Source organism: Oncorhynchus keta, chromosome 15 (assembly GCF_023373465.1).
Source record: "Oncorhynchus keta strain PuntledgeMale-10-30-2019 chromosome 15, Oket_V2, whole genome shotgun sequence".
In the NCBI taxonomy this organism is placed as follows: domain Eukaryota; kingdom Metazoa; phylum Chordata; class Actinopteri; order Salmoniformes; family Salmonidae; genus Oncorhynchus; species Oncorhynchus keta.
Window position 1 is genome coordinate 17,862,960 of NC_068435.1, and position 18,035 is coordinate 17,880,994.

General features: G+C 42.9%; 1 pseudogene; it reads left to right on the forward strand.

Moving 5' to 3' along the window:
* Positions 1–18,035, forward strand: part of LOC118395193 (dihydropyrimidine dehydrogenase [NADP(+)]-like) — a 173,147-nt pseudogene that overhangs the window by 84,623 nt on the left and 70,489 nt on the right.

The window sequence follows — 18,035 nt, forward strand, 5'->3', positions numbered from 1 at the left end:
TCACAAAGGTGGTCTTAAAAGTCAAGATGAGTCGACATTCCAAGGCATTTGCTGTGTAGATCCTGCTGTGCCTTAGTACCTAACTAACCTGTAAATGTCCTTTAGCATTGGAAACACCCTAATCACATTAAATTTACAGATGTATTGTCAACAAATACAAATACATTAAAACACGTTGGACTTGGTTTTCAAGTCTCTTTATGTTGTTTTGGCAAGAGTCAACCACTCAGTGACTCTTGCCACATATACAGTAGCATTGTGTCAGTTATTCTCACTCCCTACCACTCTTGCAACTGGTTGATGCTAGTGTCACGTGCCTTGTTATTCCCCAGTATCTCCTGCTTACCAGCAGCGTGCCTTGTTATTCCCCAGTATCTCCTGCTTACCAGCAACGTGCCTTGTTATTCCCCAGTATCTCTTGCTTACCAACATCGTGCCTTGTTATTCCCCAGTATCTCCTGCTTACCAGCAACTTGCCTTGTTATTCCCCAGTATCTCCTGCTTACCAGCAACTTGCCTTGTTATTCCCCAGTATCTCCTGCTTACCAGCAACTTGCCTTGTTATTCCCCAGTATCTCCTGCTTACCAGCAACTTGCCTTGTTATTCCCCAGTATCTCCTGCTTACCAGCAACGTGCCTTGTTATTCCCCAGTATCTCCTGCTTACCAGCAACGTGCCTTGTTATTCCCCAGTATCTCCTGCTTACCAGCAACTTGCCTTGTTATTCCCCAGTATCTCCTGCTTACCAGCAACGTGCCTTGTTATTCCCCAGTATCTCCTGCTTACCAGCAACGTGCCTTGTTATTCCCCAGTATCTCCTGCTTACCAGCAACGTGCCTTGTTATTCCCCAGTATCTCCTGCTTACCAGCAACGTGCCTTGTTATTCCCCAGTATCTCCTGCTTACCAGCAACGTGCCTTGTTATTCCCCAGTATCTCCTGCTTACCAGCAACTTGCCTTGTTATTCCCCAGTATCTCCTGCTTACCAGCAACTTGCCTTGTTATTCCCCAGTATCTCCTGCTTACCAGCAACGTGCCTTGTTATTCCCCAGTATCTCCTGCTTACCAGCAACTTGCCTTGTTATTCCCCAGTATCTCCTGCTTACCAGAAACGTGCCTTGTTATTCCCCAGTATCTCCTGCTTACCAGCAACTTGCCTTGTTATTCCCCAGTATCTCCTGCTTACCAGCAGTGCAGCAGCTCATTCCCAGCTCATATCGCAGTAAACAGAAGTCATATTGCTCTCTATTGTGTGCTTTGTGTGTCAAATTATTGCACTGAGCCTCTCCTGTCTCTCTCCCCAAGAAGGATAAAGAAGAACCTCAGTGTCAACAGCGCTCCTCTCTGCCGTCATTATACCCTGAACATGAGGGACTTTTTAATATCCTGTTCTCCCCTCGCCGCCAAGCTCTACCCTGATCACAACGCCCCAGCCGCTTCTCGTCGATAGCATTCAGGGCACACAGTGCGATTGTCACAGTGGATATGGAAATATCCCAATGCAGAGCGTGCCCGGAATAGCTCATTGCCGTATGGCACGATACAGTGGAGGCCTTTACGCTTAAACTTGCAGGCGGCACTTCCATTAATTATAATTAATGAACTACATTGCATATGTAAATGCTTTTTTCCCTCTGATGAGGGTTGCTTCTACCAGGGGATGTTAATGAAGGACATTGGGATGAGATCAGAGCCCCTGGTAAACCTGTTGGTAAACCCTGTGTCTCAACCTCGTCTCCTTCAGCGACTGACATGACAGTCAGCAGTGACATGACGGTCCCAGGTAGATTAGTTCCAGCCGGTGATTCATGTGACGAGATGTGATGAGGTGGTCCAAGGTAAATTAGTTACAGCGGTGGTTAATGTGATGAGATGTGATGAGACGGTCCCAGGTAGATTAGTTCCATCTGGTAATTAATGTGATGAGATCTGATTAGATAGTCCCAGGTAGATTAGTTCCAGCTGGTGATTCATGTGATGAGTTGGGATGAGACGGTCCCAGGTAGATTAGTTCCAGCTGGTGATTCATGTGATGAGTTGGGATGAGACGGTCCCAGGTAGATTAGTTCCATCTGGTGATTAATATGATGAGATCTGATGAGACGGTCCCAGGTAGATTAGTTCCAGCTGGTGATTAATGTGATAAAATGTGATGAGACGGTACCAGGTAGATTAGCTGGGTCTGTACAGATCTGTATATGCATGGCTGGTGGAGCTGCTAAAACACACTGAGATCTGCAGAGGAGATCCATGATGGATCGGACCCTCAGGGCCCAATTAGCCTGTGTGTGTGTGTGTGTGTGTGTGTGTGTGTGTGTGTGTGTGTGTGTGTGTGTGTGTGTGTGTGTGTGTGTGTGTGTGTGATACTTACTGTTTACTGGACCATCACGCCACCCAAGGAGGGGTGCCTTGGCTTTCATCCAGAAGGTCTCACTAATCAAACTGAACTGGAGTCATGAGTGGCTTTCATCAACAGCATAAACAAGGACAGATAATGAATCATATTTTCTTTTGTTTCATGTGCGGGTGACTGGAGTACATGCAACATCCTTCTCACCAAGCAAATCACACACAAAAACACACACACACTCACTCTGTGCACTACACAACTCTCCCCTGAAATAAAGGACTGCAGCAGTAAAGTCGGAAGTGTTTGTTTAGAACATGGGCTTACTGAAGACTGCATTCATAACTAAATACTCCCTCACACACGTGCAACAGGATAATGCAACAGGATAATGCACACTCACACACATAAAGAATCAACCTAAATGATCACAAGTAAGGATTAAGACGTTTACTCCAAACATTAACATTCCTAAAAGGCCATTTTGTAAATCCTAGTGCTTTGTGCTACATTGCCTCGTCCACCATTCTCCCCTCCATGCCTATAGGCTGTCATTACAGCGCAATTACGCTAGACGATCATTGGCATTTCATATTGGTGCCGTCAGACTGTCAACAGTGGTCAAAACCGGTGAAATGGGATGGGAAGGATGTTCCAGGCCATGAAACAGATGTGTATCCCCTACAGTTACATTATATTTAATCAGGCAAATCAACAAGGTGCCATTTCTGCCACACTGAGCTATAAGTGAAAATGGCCATAGGCTGGCAAGGACCCAGAGTATATATCACAGAGCCTGAGCTGTCAAAGCAGTCAGTACTGCAAAGATCAGAGAGATGTCAGCTAATTGCCTACTAATTACACAGTAAATTGTCTAATTAAGCTAGATGGTTAATTAAGGGTAGGCCTAGAATAGCAGGCAGTGGTTGGTGGATGGATTCATTCTCCTTGTTGGGTCTCTTTGGGTGGCTGCTAGATGAAATAGCTGGGAAACTGACACTGATAGGCGTAAAAGACGGGAGTAAGTGTGAGATGCAATGGAGAGGCAGAGGATGACCGGACTGAGGTAGATGAATAGAGGATGACAGGACTGAGGTAGATGAATAGAGGATGACAGGACTGAGGTAGATGAATAGAGGATGACAGGACTGAGGTAGATGAATAGAGGATGACAGGACTGAGGTAGATGAATAGAGGATGACAGGACTGAGGTAGATGAATAGAGGATGACAGGACTGAGGTAGATGAATAGAGGATGACAGGACTGAGGTAGATGAATAGATAATAATTGTTGTTTGCATTCGAGTTTGCTTTTGCAGAAAAAAAAAGTGTTTTTTTCGGCCCGCCTATGTCTAAGCAGTAATAATAATGTTTTTTGAGATCGGAAAAACCTTTCAGTGTTTTCTCAAATGACTAAACCAGATATAAAGTATGTAGAAATGATAATGGACTTATAAATCTTTGAGAACTAACATTCACCATGTCACGATCGTTTGTAGAAACGGACCAAAGTGCAGCGAATGTTGAGCTCCACATAATATTTATTTGTAGTGAAACTTAGCAAAAACAAACTAACAACGAACTATGACTACAGAGGTGCTACATACACCTACTCAAAATACAATATCCCACAAACACAGGTGGGAACAAACACTACTTAAAATATGATCCCCAATTAGAGACAACGATTACCAGCTGCCTCTAATTGGGAATCATACAAATCACCATCATAGAAACAGGAAAACTAGAACACCCACATAGAAAAAATAAACTAGAGTAACCCCCCCAATCACACACTGACCTACTCCATCTTAGAAAATAAGGACCCTCTATGGTCAGGACCAATATAAAAGCTAGACAGTCAGGGATAATCTAAAATTCCCAAAATGATGCATTCAGGAGAATTTCTGTCATGGCATGGGGCTCACACTGATTTTGTTATAATGTTTGAGTCACTGAGATAGCATAAACCATGGTAAATTGTGTAGAATACCAGAAAACAGCCAAACAAAAAGACTACGGCCAACAGGAGGGCCTCTAAAAATGTCCATGGTTACGCCCCCGCCACGCTCACCACTTAAACCCTATCTTGATTCAGAAAAAACACTGGCATTAACCAATGATATGAGATACTGGATGTAGATCTCATATGAGTTGCTACGAACAACAAGGGCGTGTCACACAGGCCGCCCTCAGAACGTAGTAATAGTGGCTTAACTCCAAGTTCTGCACATGTCACTGTGTGACATTTTACTTATTTGTCATAGTTGGCATGAACTCCCTCCCATTCTATGTAGCTAACTTGGGAATAAGCACATAATTTACGCTATGCCAGGATTGGCATCCCTGCCTAGTAGACAGATACAAATATCTTCCTCTCTTTCTCAAACCAATATGTATTCGTCGTACACCGTTTCCAGCAGGTATAAAAAGTGCAGTGAAATGCTTATGTGCTAGCTCCCTCAACAATGCATTACATCAGTCGATAACAATAATAACAATAAAAAGAGTCAAGTCAAAAATAACAAGTGGTAGAAGTAATGAAAGAGGAAGTAATAATGGAAAGGGAAAGGGTGATACCTAGTCAGTTGTCCAACTGAATGTATTCAACTGTGGTTCTGCCCCTGAACAGGCAGTTAACCCACTGTTCCTAGGCCGTCATTGTAAATAACCATTTGTTCTTAACTGGTTAAATAAAGGGTAAATAAAACAAAAATATTTTTTAAATGTGTCTTCTGCATTTAACCCTACCCCTCTGAATCAGAGAGCTGTGGGGGGGCTGCCTTAATCTACATCCTTGTCTTCGGTGCCCGCGGAACAGCGGTCTGTATTACACTGGATTTACAAGTATAGAGTGAGTAGTGACTTGGTCACGCTGTGGAATACATAGTATACAGTAGAACAACAGCGTTTTGTGTGTGTGTGTGTGTGTGTGTGTGTGTGTGTGTGTGTGTGTGTGTGTGTGTGTGTGTGTGTGTGTGTGTGTGTGTGTGTGTGTGTGTGTGTGTGTGTGTGTGTGTGTGTGTGTGTGTGTGTGTGTGTGTTGTACCCCGCCCCACAAGGGGGCTAAAGGAGGCTTAGCCCCTCAGTTGAAACTTGTGCCCCGTCAGATTTAGTTTTATGTCCCTATATATAAAAAATAAATGATTGAGTGACAGGTTGATGCCTCCCAAAAAAGATGTGTCTCCGCTGTGCTGTGTCAGCACGATGGACAAAAGCGTGCAGTGGTGTGTGTAGGGGGGCTATGGAAAGCCACTGGGGTGGTTAGGTATGACTCCTTTGGGTTTCAATAAAAAGCAGCAAAAAAAAACACTTCTCATCTCTGTGCTAGGCTAGGCTAACACTAACAGCATGATGCTGCCACCACAATGCTTCACCATAGGGATGGTGTCTGGTTTCCTCCAGACGTGACGCTTGACATTCAGGCCAAAGAGTTCAATCTTGATTTCATCATACCAAAGAATCTTGTTTCTCATGGTCTGAGAGTCTTTAGGTGCCTTTTGGAAAGTTCCAAGTGGGCTGTTATGTGCCTTTTACTGAGGGGTGGCTTCCGCCTGGCCACTCTACCATAAGGGCCTGATTGGTGGAGTGCTGCAGGGATGGTTGTCCTTCTGGAAGGTTCTCCCATCTCCACAGAGGACTTCTAGAGCTCTGTCAGAGTGACCATCGGGTTCTTGGTCACCTCCCCGACCAAGGCCCTTCTCCCCTGATTGCTCAGTTTGGCCAGGCAGCCAGCTCTAGAAAGAGTCTTGGTGGTTCCAAACTTCTTCTTCTTTAATGGAGGCAATTGTGTTTCTTGGAGCCTTAAATGTTGCAGATTTTTTTTGGTACCCTTACCCAGATCTTTGCCTTGATCCAATCCTGTCTCGGAGCTCTACGGGCAATTTCTTCGATCTCATGGATTGGTTTTTGATCTGACATGCTCTGTCAACTTTGGGACATTATATAGACAGGTGTGGGCCTTTCCAAATCATGTCCAATCAATTGAATATACCACAGGTGGAATCCAATCAAGTTGTAGAAACATCTGAAGGATGATCAATGGAAAGAGGATGCACCTGAGCTCAATGTCAAGTCTCATAGCAAAGGGTCTGAATACTTATGTAAAAAGGTATTTCTGTTTTCACCTTGTCATGATGGGGTATTGTGTGTACATTGATGAGGAAAACAATGAATTTAATCATTTTTAGAATAAGGATATAAAGTAACAAAATGTAGAAAAGTCACGGGGTCTGAATACTTTCCGAATGCACTGTACATAGGGCAGCAGTCTCTAGGGTGCATGGTAGAGTATCAGGTGGTAGCCGGATAGTAACATCGACTAAAGTTCAGGTCAGGGTACTGGGCGGGGGCCAGCTAGTGGTGACTATTCAACAGGTTGATGGCCTGGAGATAGAAGCTGTTTCTCAGTCTCTCGGTCCCAGCTTTGATGCACCTCTCTGCCTCTAACCCTATTAGAGGGGCTGAGTCACTGGCTTACTGGTGCTCTTCCATGCTGTCTCCAGGAGGGGTGCGTCACTTGAGTGGGTTGAGTCGCTGACGTGGTCTTCCTGTCTGGGTTGGCGCCCCTCCTTGGGTTGTGCAGTGGCGGAGATCTTTATGGGCTATACTCAGCCTTGTCTCGGGATGGTAAGTTGGTGGTTGAAGATATCCCTCCAGTGGTGTGGAGGCTGTGCTTTGGCAAAGTGGGTGGTGTTATATCCTGCCTATTTTGCCCTGTCCGGGGGTATCATTGGATGGGGCCACAGTGTCTCCTGACCCCTCCTGTCTCATCCTCCAGTATTTATGCTGCAGTAGTTTATGTGTCGGGGGGCTAGGGTCAGTTTGTTATATCTGGAGTATTTCTCCTGTCTTATCCGGTGTCCTGTGTGAATTTAAGTATGCTCTCTCTAATTCTCTCTCTCTCTTTTTCTTTCTTTCTTTCTTTCGTTCTTTCTTTCTTTCTTTCTTTCTTTCTTTCTTTCTTTCTTTCCTTCTTTCTTTCTTTCTCTCGGAGGACCTGGCCCTAGGACCATGCCTCAGGACTACCTGGCATAATGACTCCTTGCTGTCCCCAGTCCACCTGGCCGTGCTGCTGCTCCAGTTTCAACTGTTCTGCCTGCAGCTATGGAAACCTGATGTCACGTTCTGACCTTTATTTCCTTTGTTTTGTCACTATTTAGTATGGTCAGGGCGTGAGTTTGGGTGGGCAGTCTATGTTTGTTTTTCTATGATTTGGGGGATTTCTATGTTTCGGCCTAGTATGGTTCTCAATCAGAGGCAGGTGTCATTAGTTGTCTCTGATTAAGAATCATACTTAGGTAGTGTCACACCCTGACCATAGTTTGCTTTGTATGTTTCTATGTTTTGGTTGGTCAGGGTGTGATCTGAGTGGCCATTCTATGTTGGATGTCTTGTTTGTCTATTTCTATGTCCGGCCTGATATGGTTCTCAATCAGAGGCAGGTGTTAGTCATTGTCTCTGATAGGGAACCATATTTAGGTAGCCTGGGTTTCACTGTGTGTTTGTTCCTGTCTCTGTGTTTTGCTCCAGATAGGGCTGTTTTTGGTTTTCCACGTTTTTGTTAGTTTATTCATGTCTCGTGTCTTTATTAAAAAACATTAATAACCACCACGCTGCGATTTGGTCCTCCTCTACTTCACCTAAGGAAAACCCTTACAGGTAGCTTTGGTTTCACTGTTTGTTGGTGGGTGATTGTCTATGTTAGTTGCTTGTGTCAGCACAGTTCGCATTATAGCTTCACGGTCGTTAATCGTTTATTGTTTTGTATAGTTTGTATTCCGTGTTCAGTGCTTTCTTTAATTAAAAAATCATCATGAACACATACCACGCTGCATTTTGGTCCACTCCTTACGACGATCGTGACACCTGACCTGTTCACCGGACGTGCTACCTGTCCCAGACCTGCTGTTTTCAACTCTCTAGAGACAGCAGGAGCGGTAGAGATACTCTCAATGATTGGCTATGAAAAGCCAACTGACATTTACTCCTAAGGTGCTGACTTGCTGCATCCTCGACAACTATTGTGATTATTTGACCATGCTGGTCATTTATGAACATTTGGACATGTTCTGTTATAATCTCCACCTGGCACAGCCAGAAGACTGGCCACCCCTCATAGCCTGGTTCCTCTCTAGGTTTATTCTTATATTTTGGCCTTTCTAGTAAGTTTTTCCTAGCCACCGTGCTTCTACACCTGCATTGCTTGCTGTTTGGGGTTTTAGGCTGGGTTTCTGTACAGCACTTTGAGATATCAGCTGGTGTAAGAAGGGCTATATAAATTTGATTTGATGCACCTGTACTCTCTTCCCCTGTACTGTCTTCACTTTCAGGTTGTCAGTGATGTGCACGCTGAGGAACTTTAAGCTTTTCCCCCTCTCCACTGCCGCCCTGTTGATGTGAATGGGGCATGGTCTCTCTGCTGTCTCACGAAGTCCACTATCAGCTCCTTCATATTGTTGACATTGAGGGAGAGGTTATTTTGAAGGCGGTCTCGTCATTGTTGGTAGTCAGGCCTACCACTGTTGTGTCATCTGCAAACTTGATTAAGTTGGAGTCGTGCTTGGCCATGCAGTCATGTGTGAACAGGGAGTACTGGAGGGGACTGAGCACGCACCCTTGTGGAGCCCCCATTTTGAGGATCAGCGTAGCAGAGGTGTTGTTGCCTTCCTTCACCACCTGGGGTCGGCCCCTCAGGAAGTCCAGGACCTAGTCTTACTGGGCGGGGTCCAGTCCCAGGGCCCCCGAGGTTATTGATGATCTTGGAGGGCACTATGGTGTTGAAAGCTGAGTTTTAGTCAATGAACAGTCAATGAACAGCATACATAGGTATACATAGGTATTTATGTTGTCCAGATGGGATAGGGCAGTGTGCTGTGCAATGGTGATTTATATTTTATTTTATATTAAATAACCTTTATTTGCTAGTCCAATGCTCTAACAGCTAGGCTACCTGCCGCTCCATATGATCGTATCCATATTCCGATTAAATTCATCTTGATCCCTTAATATTAAAGATTTCAGTCTGGGGGTGTGTTCTCTAATCAACATCCAGCTTCTAGATGTCATCCATGTTTATATTATACCCCAGTCTCTCCCATCTGTACTGTCCATCTGCTGCCTGCTCACCATCAGGAGTGAGCAGTGAGCATCTTCCCACTCTGTCTCTCATGGCCGTGTCTGTTCAGAGGGCAGGAGGAGGCGGGAAATCAATACAGGGCCAGAGACTAGGCTGCCATCTTCTGGAAATTAGTGCCAATTTTATTATGTGTGCAGATCTCCCCTTGGGGACACAGCGTGGGTGGCTCCTCCTCCTCCCAGAGGTCTCCGCTGCTGCTGGCTATTCGGCTACACTGGGGGTAACTTCATAGTATTACATAAATAGGCACATGGATAGTCACAAAAACCCACATGTGCACACGTTTGATTTTCTAAATGTATTCTCCTACAAATGCTCTTATTGAAACTAAACTAGTGCTTTTCTTGCCTTGTCAAAATAATAATCTTTATGAAAGTGTCACTTTTTCAATATCCCTGAAAACGGAATCTGTTTGCTAAATTAAACTCTGCCTAGCACCTAAACCCTGTCACACTGACTCATAATCATAATAAGAAAAGCAGGTCTAAATGTACAGGTGAGAGATTCACATAATTGGTAATTCTATGGTTTTGAAAGTCTGCCTACTTACCAGTGAGTGGGAAGAACTTTATAGATGCTGGAACTTTATAGATTTACAGTAATAAAAATAAAAATAATTGCGTGTATATTACCAGTGGTCGTTTTTAATTTGAGTACAACATTCTTAGATTTTTTTGGTGTATGAGTTACCTTTTAAAAGCTTTTAGTCATTTGGCCTGATAGTTTGCTAATTGTGTTAAGTATATTATTTGCGTCAGCTTAAAAAAAACAAGAAGCATGTCAACCTTGGGTTATTTTTTTACTTTGACTCTGTTTTTTAATTGTTTGGAGGTTTAGTTTCAGACGGGGTTAAATGCATTTTCAAAGCGTCTATTTGTACATTTTAGGTCATTGAGTGCATCCTATGACCAGGCTTTTAGAAAATCACTGAAGTCAGCATGCGTTCGTTCTCCTGTAAGGGCACTTGATGATTAATATGTCAATTATGGCCACTTAGTCCCTTTGGCAAGGGCACTTATATTTCTCCTGCAGTCATTTCCAAATGAATTAGTACTTCTATACTTAGTGGTATAAATTGTCCATAATATGTCCCTGTTTATGATACCGTCAGGGAGGTAGGTCACAAAATGGCCTTTTCACTCAAAGTATGCTCACGCTGTTGTTGCATCTACCTTGTGTGTGGCAAGAAAAGGTTTCAAATTATATGCGAATCTCGATTGTACACTTTCAGCACCTTGCCGCTAAATGTCATTCAAAGCTTTCTTTTTATTCTATAGTTTCCGAATATTTGAATTATTCTCAGAATATTTCCAAATGGTGCCAAAAAAATTGAAACATGGGGAGCATGAATAAAGGGACTGATTTTAAAAGATGACAACTTCAGGTCATACCCAAGACATGTCTTTTCAGGTGCTGAATGCTGCAACGCTCCAGCGGCTCTGATTAAAAGAGAAAAACTAGATATTGAAAGCAATTTTCCACAGCCCTTAGAAACTCTGTCCACTGCCAAGACCGTGAGTATGCATGCCTCTCCCTCTAAATGGAACTTACAGGGTCATGAAACCACATAAGATGAAAAAGAGGAGGATGATTAGATTCAAATTTTTTATGAAGAACTCATACATCAAGGTGGCGTATGGAGAAAAAAAACTAATAAGTGAATTAACACGCATGTCACTTGCCCTGTCTGGACCTAAGAAATCAGAACAAAATAGACAAAATCGGCCTCCCAATGTATTATATACGCTCTACCCTCCCTCTAATGCCAGATACAGTGCCTTCCGAAAGTATTCATACCCCTTGACTTATTCCACATTTTGTTGCGTTACAGCCTAAATTAAAAATGAATTAAATGTCCTTTCTCACCCATCTACACAAAATACAATGACAATTATTTTTTTTATTTTTATGAAATACATAAATATTTCATTTAAATAAGTATTCACACCCCCTACATAAGTATTCACACAGCTGTAAGTCTCTGGGTAAGTCTCTAAAAGCTTTCCACACCTGGATTGTGCAACATTTGCCAATTATTATTTTCAAAATTCTTCAAGCTCTCTCAAATTGGTTGTTGATCATTGCTAGAAAACCATTTTCAGGTATTGACAAAGAATATTAATTAGATTTAAGTCAAAACTGTTACTTGGCCACTCAGGCATAGTCACTGCCTTCTTGGTGAGCAACTCCATTGTAGATTTGGCCTTGTGTTTTAGGTTATTGTCCTGCTGAAAGGATCATTTCCCAGTGTCTGGTGGAAAGCAGACAGGTTTTCCTCTAGGATTATGCCTGTGCTTAGCTCTATTCAGTTTATTATTTATCCAGAAAAACTCTCCCGCCTTTAATGATTACAAGCATACCCATAACATGATGCAGCAAACACTATGCTTGAAAATATGAAGAGTGGTAGTCCGTAATGTGTTCCATTGGATTTGCCCCAAACATATATCACTTTGTATTCAAGACAGAAAGTGAATTGCTAGATATTTTCACATCTGTGAAAATGGAACGTTTCTATGTTTTGTGGAAGAAAAGATAGAGGAAGCTATGTGTTTTCCATTCACCCACACCCTTACATGATGCTATTGTAAGCTATGTGTTTCATCTCAACATCAACTGTTCAGAGGAGACTGCATGTATCAGGCCTTCATGGTCGATTTGCTGCACATAAACCACTACTAAAGGACATCAATAAGAAGAAGAGACTTGCTTGGGCCAAGAAACACAAGCAATGGACATTAGACTGGTGGAAATATCTCCTTCTGATGAGTCCAAATGTGCAATTTTTTTGGTGAGAAGCAAGAGTAGGTGAACAGATGATCTCCGCATGTGTGGGGTGTGATGGTGTGGGGGTGATTTGCTGGTGACACTGTCAGATGTGATTTATTTAGCATTCAAGGCACACTTAACCAGCATGGCTACCACGGCATTCTGCAGTGATACGCCATCCCATCTGGTTTGTGCTTAGTGGGATATAATTTGTTTTTCAACAGGACAATGACCCAAAACACACCTCCATGGTGTGTAAGGGCTACTTGACCCAGAAGGAGAGTAATGGAGTGCTGCATCAGATGACCTGGTCTCCACAATCACCCAACCTCAACCCAATTGAGGTTTGGGAAGAGCTGGACCCCAGACTGAAGGAAAAGCAGCCAACAACTGCTCAGCGTATGTGGGAACTCCTTCAAGACTGTTGGAAAAGCATTCCTCATGGAGCTGGTTGAGAGAATGCCAAGGCTGTGCAAAGCTGTCATCAAGGCAAAGGGTGGCTACTTTGAAGAATCTAAATCTAAAATATATTTTGATTTGTTTAACACTTTTTTGGTTACTATATGATTCCATATGTGTTATTTCGTAGTTTCGATGTCTTCACTATTATTATGAAATTTAGAAAATAGTAATATATTTCCACACTATGTGGTTGTAATAATACTGTTCAATTGTGAAAATTGTGATAAGAGCTGCTTGAAAACACCACTTGAAATGTCAGCCTGGTTTGGTGGCATGGAGTTTTGGCCTACCTAGTGACATCATCAGGCATTATATTAGTTGATAGACCAATCAACTAATGTAATGATTAACCTACAGTGAGGGAAAAAAGTATTTGATCCCCTGCTGATTTTGCACATTTGCCCACTGACAAAGAAATTACCCGTCTATAATTTTAATGGTGGTTTATTTGAACAGTGAGAGACAGAATAACAACAAAAAAATCCAGAAAAACGCATGTCAAAAATGTTATAAATTGATTTTAATGAGAGAAATACGTTTTTGACCCCCTCTCAATCAGAAAGATTTCTGGTTCCCAGGTGTCTTTTATACAGGTAACGAGCTGAGATTAGGAGCACACTCTTAAAGGGAGTGCTCCTAATCTCAGTTTGTTACCTGTATAAAAGACACCTGTCCACAGAAGCAATCAATCAATCAATCAGATTCCAAACTCTCCACCATGACCAAGACCAAATAGCTCTCCAAGGATGTGAGAGACAAGATTGTAGACCTACACAAGGCTGGAATGGCCTACAAGACCATCGCCAAGCAGCTTGGTGAGAAGGTGACAACAGGTGGTACGATTATTTGCAAATGGAAGAAACACAATAGAAGTGTCAAACTCCCTCTGCCTGGGGCTCCATGCAAGATCTCACCTCGTGGAGTTGCAATGATCATGAGAACGGTGAGGAATCAGCCCAGAACTACACGGGAGGACCTTCAAATTCAAATCAAATCAAATGTATTTGTCACATACACATGGTTAGCAGATGTTAATGCGAGTGTAGCGAAATGCTTGTGCTTCTAGTTCCGACAATGCATTAATAACCAACGAGTAATCTAACCTAACAATTCCAAAACTACTACCTTATACATGATCTTGTCAATGATCTCAAGGCAGCTGGGACCATAGTCACCAAGAAAACAATTGGTAACACACTACGCCGTGAAGGACTGAAATCCTGCAGCGCCCGCAAGGTCCCCCTGCTCAAGAAAGCACATATACATGCCGTCTGAAGTTTGCTAATGAACATCTGAATGATTCAGAGGACAACTGGGTAAAAGTGTTGTGGTCAGATGAGATCACAACTCGCCGTGTTTGGAGGAGGAGGAATGCTGCCTATGACCTCAAGAACACCACCCCCACCGTCAAACATGGAGGTGGAAACATTATGCTTTGGGGACAGGACAACTTCACCACATCAAAGGGACGATGGACGGGGCCATGTACCGTCAAATCTTGGATGAGAACCTCTTTCCCTCAACCAGGGCATTGAAAATGGGTCGTGGATGGGTATTCCAGCATGACAATGACCCAAAACACACGGCCAAGGCAACAAAGGAGTGGCTCAAGAAGAAGCACATTAAGGTCCTGGAGTGGCCTAGCCAGTCTCCAGACCTTAATCCCATAGAAAATCTGTGGAGGGAGCTGAAGGTTCGAGTTGCCCCACATCAGCCTCGAAACCTTAATGACTTGGAGAAGATCTGCAAAGAGGAGTGGGACAAAATCCCTCGTGAGATGCGTGCAAACATGGTGGCCAACTACAAGAAACATCTGACCTCTGAATGCCAACAAGAGTTTTGCCACCAAGTACTAAGTCATGTTTTGCAGAGGGGTCAAATACTTATTTCCCTCATTAAAATGCAAATCAATTTATAACATTTTTGACGTGCGTTTTTTTGTTTGTTATTCTGTCTCTCACTGTTCAAATAAACCTACCATTAAAATTATAGACTGATCATTTCTTTGTCAGTAGGCAAACGTACAAAATCAGCAGGGGATCAAATACTTTTTTCCCTCACTGTATAGGTGTAACATGGTAGCACCAGATCTATAGGTTAAGGTATTGATTGAACTGTTGTCTCCATTCTTTGACTATGTGATGTTTCGTTCTTCTTGACCTCGCTGACAAGTCAGCCACCAGCACGGGACAGAACAGGGAAACAAGTGGACCCCTAAAAATAAAAAGAGAGTGATTTAAACTTGCCATAAAGAGTAGGAGAGAGAGGAAGAAGCATATTTCCCTTACTAGCATCCACCACCTCCCCCGGCCACGTACATCACTTTCTCCTGCGATAATGATGGCTGTAGTCATAGAGATAATTGTGGTCGAATGATTTTCTGTGTCAGCTAGGTCCAAGTGGTGTGCAATTGAAAAACTGAAACAAATATTTGAGGGAGGATGTTTTTCCTCTCTCTCGCTATCTCTTTCCTTCTTTCTCTCATTTCTTCTCCCTGCAGATAGAATGGAAAGGGTCTTGAGGAACGAGACCGTGTAAGTAACCACTGTTTGGTAATTACCTCGAATGTGCCTCCTCATGGCCGGCATCCAATCGTTGGTCGCCTCTGTGTTGGAGGAGCTATCGTCTTGGCAATGATATTTGATCTCTCTTTATCGTGTTGGTTCTCTTTTCATGAAGGGTTGTGGGGATGGATTAGTGCCCAATGGTTAATTATCAGAAAACACCAAGGACCCAGTAACCTATAGTATGTGAATCCTTGTTGAGGGCCCAAGTACATATGGATGGGTTGTTGTTACAGAGGTTAGCCTGTGATAGTGGACAGAGAGGACAGTGTTACTGGCAACATTTTCTTCACAGGTGCATGTATTACATTTTGTGTGTTTGTGTGTGTGTGTGTGTGTGTGTGTGTGTGTGTGTGTGTGTGTGTGTGTGTGTGTGTGTGTGTGTGTGTGTGTGTGTGTGTGTACAAACAAAAATAGACAAGGACAGCTCAAAAACAGGACTACATGCAATAAACCATTCACTCATCATCCTGTTTGTTCATCGAAACGTGGCTCTCACATCTGTCCAGATCTTTATCAATCTCATTCTGATTCCATTATACTCACCGACTTTACAATATGTCCTTACTTGTCTTGCACTTCATCAGGGTTAGGTAGCAGAGAGCTGCCTTCGTGTGTAGTTGACTTAACTCACAATGCAGTGCCAAGCTAAATCCATGAATCATTGCCCCGTGGATACATCCCAACTATTAGCAGTGAACACAGCAGATATTACAGGAAACAGATACATGCTCACTGGGGAAACAACTGTTGTCTGTGATGCTTCTTTTATTTCTCCACAATAGCATTTGTTTAGGATTATTTCAAAAACTGTTGCAGATTATGTCTGCGTTACAATCATGTCATTTTTTTTCTATCTATGGTTTATAGATACTACATAAACCAAATATCATTACATCTATTAGTGTGTTATACTGTAATTGCTTGATATGGACTTGTTTTTTAATTAGATTATGCAAATTGGTCGCTACTAATTGGTAATAGTAACCAGAGCAGAAAGAAACGTCAGTCTTCAAATATCATTGCCTCTGTAGTAATTGTCTATAAGTAACCGTATATCATGAATATGAATTGTGGTTCTCCAGTCATTAAGTAAAAGCGTCTAAATTGAAATATTGAATTGCAGGAGTACATCATACTAGTTCTGCATTATTGAATGGCCTGTAGGTTCAATAGTTATTCTCATTGGCTTTGAATCAAATATTATATTCAGATTCACAACTGAAGCCAGCATCTTTGAAGTGACATTATAGGGACATTATAGGGACATGCACCTGCCTCCTATTTGCATTGTCATTTAATGCTGTTCATGTTAGCAGGATATTTTTGTGACCAATTGCCCCGAACATGAAAAACTGAGCCCTAATTATATTGTGCAGTTGCAGGGATTTTTCTGCCATTGAAATACTTGTTTGATCAGTGTAAAAAAAAAATGTAGCTTTACAACTGCAAAGATTTCTCTCGGCTTCATGAAGAAATTCGTAGAATTGCAGGTCCCACAGGCCCTAGTGACTAACGTGTCTCCCTGTATTGTGCGTGGCACCATGTCAGGTCATGTGTTCGGCCCCGGACAGGGCTCCTTCCTTAAAATCGAGCTGGTCAGTGAGAAGACGGCTGCATACTGGTGCCATGGTGTCAAAGAGCTGAAGGCAGACTTCCCCAAGAACGTGAGTTCCCTCTTGTCCACAGATACCATTTTCATGCTATAGCGCTGAACCATACTGTGCTGACAGAGAAACTCTCCTTTCCAGCGCACTTCCAGTAACAACTGTGGTGGATGTGTAACCAGGCCAGCACAGTACAGCTCAGTTTGGCCTGCCTTGGTTCAGTTCAGTAATGTAAAAGGGTAGTAGTGTGGTGACGACTTGATATCTTATTTACCAATTGAAGACTCTAACTTTCTTTCTCAGCATAGAGGAATTAGCCAATGTCCCTCAAACTATTTTTGGATCCAACTGCAGTTCCAGTTGAGGATATTTAGTCCAGAATGAATTACAGTAAAAAATTCAGAGTCTGTCCCATTGAACATAATACCCAGCTTTCCTGTATGGAGAGTTACTGTATATCCGTGTCAGTCTGTCCCATTTAGCCTACAATGATTACACTGTATTACACTGCTATGCTTCCACACCAAACTCAGGTCCAGGTATCCTCTTCACAACTGACCACTTCCAACCTTCATCCTCCTGTTATTTCCTTACTTGGATGCCTGAGCTCCCTACCAGCCAATCCCCTTGTCCCATCCTCCCCAAACTAGTTACCATTACAGCAAAACATAAATATTTATATCTCATTGAGAGGCAGCCATTAATAATTTTCCTTCCCATATTATTCCCATTCATTATTTCTGTTTTCCTCCCCAACTTTCCAAAACGTTCCTCTACCCTCGTCGTCAGCATGTAGTGACCTTGGAGGTCACCGTCCTCGGTCCGCCAAGCGCAATCCGGGTTGCTTTGAAATGCGTCCTCGGCAGAGGCAGAACCAAACTCATCACAGCGCGTGCCTCCCCGAGGTTAAAGGTCACTTGCGTATGCCGCTCTGCAAAATGAATACTCGGAGAAGGGGAATGAATAATAACAAAGCCCTCTCCAAATGATGTGAAATTGTTGGGACTGGGGAGATTGAGACACCTCTTTCTCACAGGGACTGATTGAGACTGTGGAGTGGAGTGGTCTGTCTGTATCGGGTTTTACAAGCAGCAGGCACACCTGTACTATTGCTACACTGATAGAGAGAGAGAGCGAGCAAGACAGAG